Raw genomic sequence first — 5,000 nt, forward strand, 5'->3', positions numbered from 1 at the left:
GGGTGTCATTATTAATTATTTTGTTGACCTTGAGAATGATAACCAAACCAATGTGACCCACCAAAGTCTGTTATCTGAACACAGTTATGGGTTTTATTTAACATTGTTGTCATTGGGGAAATATTTTGCATTGGTTTGAGAGTATTTCCATAACAACAAAGAGACCATAACAATCAGAATTATCAGACGTTACGTTGTTATCGAATGCACATATTTACAAATTACTGCACTGGGGTAGTTACTTATCCAAAGTTCTTTGAATTGACTGGAAATCCAAAACCTTTTTCGTTTCGTGACCTGAAAAATTTAAATATTGACATGAAATTTCTATTTTTTGTTGTTGTGTGTGCTACTTTTGGCTGTCATTGTGCAGAACTAAAATAATAATGGTAAAATTATAATATCAATCTTTCTATAAGGTTAAAGTTTAACTGACGATGCTATTACTATTATTCACTTACGTCAAGGCTGTTCAATCGTGCGCAGATGATAACATTTCTTCGTGACAAACATTGCGCAAGCAATGACCTACAATTCATTTCGAGTAAAAACAAAAAACAAACAAATCCAAAATAAACAAACCGGCACGCATGCAATACCTCATACAAATTCCACTCATTGGTTAATTTTCAAATCGTGACGAGCATTAGACCAAAGTCACTTGCGTCATTACCCCTTAGTGTCCTGCACGAATCCCACACTGCACTGACAAATTGCCCTGTTATATATTTTTTCAAAAGAAATATCAAATTATATCAAAGTTATATCGACATCTAAAGGCTATAATTGCCTTCAGTGTGTCAAACATACTTACATAGAGACTCTGAGCTTTCAAGATTTGATTATTTTTGATATAACGTAGGTTAATTAATATCTCAATATAAAACAAAAACAATTTCAGACCAAAAAATTCAAAAATTTAAATGCGTTTGGTCATTGTATTCCAATATTGACGTGAAATCAAAATAGAAAAACCTACTTTGGAAACCATCTGGAAAAGCGATTACGATTTGTATGATAATTGTAATAACATGTTTCTAAATGTTTACATCAATAAATAAATATTGATGCGACTTGAATTCACGTCAGCTGGGACAAGTGACTTACATAAAGAAATAATTTCCATATTATTATAGAATTTTCATTCTCTGTCTCCTTGACTGGATTATTTTTCAATTTATGAATTTCTCCCAGCAGTTATCAGGCTGTATGAATAAAATAAGTGAAATATGAACATCTATATTGTGCATTTTCATTGATTAACCATGCTTATTGCCCTTCACAAAATTTCCACCACCCCCTTTTCAGGCCCATGGCAGCATGTTTCCATTCCATTTCACAGAGTACCAGTTACCTGTCAGGCGTACTTTTTAACAGTCTTATAATATCTGTCATTGCTTATAGTCAGGTACTCATTAATACCCTTGTCAAACGGGACGATGTGTATTAAGTGCCATACCCAAGGATACAACGTCGGGATCAGAATTTTCCATGATCACTGTCACCCATCCGCCTACTGACAACGCTTCACATTTCTTGCATCTTGTGACAAGACGAGACACCACACCGTCCTTCTGAGCTACCGAGAAAAGCAATTGTAATCCACCATCTCAACTCGATACTATGTCAGGGTGACCCAAATGCCAAGTTGTGATTTTGATGATAACACGTGTTTGACAAGAAAATCGGGATTTTATTTGTATTATTCTATGCCATTTGATCCACGGTCCTATTAAACAAACATAAAAAACTTGACTCAAGTTACATTGTCTTTAATTCAATTCGTTATCATCTAAACCATCCGAGGTAAAATACTATAAGATGTTTAATCTTTTGAAATTTAGAACAGAGTAAAAAGACTACCACAAAACAAACAGCTGTCAACAGTTCGGAATTGACCAAAACCCATATTTGTGACATATCATCTCAGAACAGTATTGTGCCTGGGTGATAAGTATCAACAGAACTGAATAATAGGCGAACACCTAAGTGTTTTGTATTGAATGCACTTCGCAGTATTTCAATTATCTCCCCAACAAGATATATGAAATCATCCTTCCATCTCATACAGCACCAGTCGCCCGTTACACGTCTTTTTTATATTATCAATATCCGTCAACGCATATAGCCATGTACTCATTCACACATAAGTTGAGTAGGATAATGAGTGTAAATTGCTTTTAAAATCAATGTTATGCTTAACATATGAATTATGAGTGTTAATAAATTATGTTTTCATTTAGGATACTGGAGTTTTTGTCAATTTAACGTCAATAATATCAAATTTACTTATATTGACCATTTAAACTTAATTATCTTTCTCGACTTTATTCTGAAATAGAAGTAGACAGTCAGACACGGTTTGTGACAGTTTCTACTGTGCATTGGTGAATTCTATAGCCTCACTTAGTTCTAGTTGTGTAAATACCAAATCGTTAGTCCTTGACTTGAATTGGAGCAATTTATAGAGCTGTCTATTCATGGTGGTTATCGCCCTTGTGGATGCAAGAGAAAGAATGATAGAAAGATAGAAAGAGGGAAAGAAAGAAAGAAAGAAAGAGAGAAAGAGATAGATAGATAGATAGATAGATAGATAGATAGATAGATAGATAGATAGATAGAGAGAGAGAGAGAAGAGAGAGAGAGAGAGAGAAGAGAGAGGAGAGAAGAGAGAGAGAGAAGAGAGAGAGAGAGAGAGAGAGAAAGAGAAGAGAGAGAAGAGAAGAGAGAGAGAGAGAGAGAGAGAGAGAAGAGAGAGAGAGAGAGAGAGAAGAGAGAGAGAGAGAGAGAAAGAGGAGAGAGAGAGAAGAGAGAGAGAGAGAGAGAGAGAGAGAGGGGAGGGGGAGGGTGGGATGTGTTTGTGTACTGAGGAAATCGAAATGAAACAAACAAAAAATTCACACAATAAACAAAAAAGAATATAACAGTTTCCAAAAGGAACAAAAAACTAAACACGAAAAGTTTCGGGCTCAAAACCCTTCTTCAGCCAACAACGAAAAACCATAAAGACATAAATACATTACTAAATTCCAAATCGACGACAGAGAAATTTGGTAGGTCCTGGAATCTAGTAATGAATTAATAATATATTGTATTATATTCCCTTGTGTGTGTGTCTGTGTGTGTGTGTGTGTGTGTGTGTGTCTCGTTTAAATGTTATTGATGATGTGCGCTTAGGGTATTTACTCACAACATTCCGCCAGCCGGATTGAACGTACCCAAAAATAAAACTGTGTGGAACCTCGACCGTTTATAGTCTGATTAATAGAATTTAGTGAGAGCTACTCATATAAATGGCTGGCTGAAAACAATAACAAAGAGCTGAATGATGTCTACCTATAGATAGTATGCGTTTGGCTAAGAAGCTCATAATATTGTCATCCGGAAGTATAACGGACCAACACACATAACTGTGTGTATCCATGAACGTTTATAGTCAGGTTAATACAGTTCAGTGAGCATTACTCATAAACGCGGATGGCAAAAAACAATAACAAGGACCTTGTGACGTCATCTTCGAACTATCTAAAGTATAATAATTGTGAGTTTTAAATACTTTTGTAGATAAGTTTTACTGGTATCGAGTATCGAAAAATAAAACCGTGAACGCTTAGAAACATGTAGATTCTTTCTACACGAGAACGGAAGCAAGTTAGAAATTTTAGCGCAATCTTAGTAAATGAAATGAATACACGTCGGTTTTTAAAAAAAGGAAAATATGCTTCAAAAATTGAATTCAACGATTGTTTTAATAAACATCAACATTTGCCATACTGGAGATATTCACGATGTAATTCTCAAATGTTGATGTAATCTGTCAATCTCGTCGTGCACATCGGTCAATCCCCAATTTCGGTTTGTGGCTGTGTGTAGCTTTCACTCCCTTGATCCAATAGGATTCAATAGTCTGATGTCACGTCGCCCAACAACGGCGGCCATCTTGGTTCTAATCAAAGAAAATCGGCACTTTTTATTCTTCATGCGGACTAGAACTTTTCATATGTGTTGTGATCAGAATGTGTAAAAGTCAAAACATGATCAGATTTATAATGGTTTTTTTTCCTCTGGATACGCTTTTATGCTCGTCGGAGAAATATTTCATAAGGGCGTCCGCCATTGTTCCAATAGTTTAGAGCCAGTTACTAAGTTACCATGCGTCATTACGAGGGAAGTGACGTTACGACTGTTGAAGCGTATTGACTTTCAAATGTCTTGAATTGTGATTTGATCCCGTGAATTGACTCTTTCAATACTGTGTAAACATTTTAAACCAAATGATGCAGTAAATTGGATTCAAGCCAGGACTTATTGGAGGTCATTTAGTTTTCGAAATAAATCGAATGTAATTTTCTGTTTCGTATAGATAGTATGAAGTTGACGTCACTCTGGTCTTTGTTATTGCTATTTGCCACCCGAGTTAATGAGGTATTCTCACTAAACTGTATTGACCAGACTTGAAAACGTTCAAGGTTACACATAGTTTTGTTGTTGGTCTGTTATACTTCCGGATGGCAATGTTGTGAGCTTCTTAGCCAAGTGCACACTATTTATTGAAAACGATGTGATATTGTGAAAAGGAAAAAATGATTCCAGACTTTACCCCTATCGGTCATTTGTTTATCAACAGACGGGTAAATTCTCACACTAACAGTAAACTACTGTGTTAAAAAGTTTGGAAACCTTGGATATTTTAACTTTTGAACTACATGGAGAGAAAAAAAAATAAAGTGAGTAGATGTGACTCATATAAAGGGCCACATTTGACGAAATGGGATATTTTGTAAATTTACATATTTGTGTTTGTGTTTTCTGTCTCCTGACGAAGGCCAAGGACCGAAACGTTGTTTGTTTTGTGTTGTTCCCTTACATATGAGTCACATCTACTCACTTTATTTTTTTTCTCTCCATTTTACTGGCTCATTTAGGCACCTCCAGCTTTGGTTTTGAACTACAATCGCTTAACAGACGTGGTTTATTGACTAATGGAGGGGTTTCAATTA

Source organism: Berghia stephanieae, unplaced genomic scaffold (assembly GCF_034508935.2).
Source record: "Berghia stephanieae isolate SIO BIC M18660-M18661 unplaced genomic scaffold, UCSD_Bste_1.3 scaffold10, whole genome shotgun sequence".
In the NCBI taxonomy this organism is placed as follows: Eukaryota; Metazoa; Mollusca; class Gastropoda; order Nudibranchia; family Aeolidiidae; genus Berghia; species Berghia stephanieae.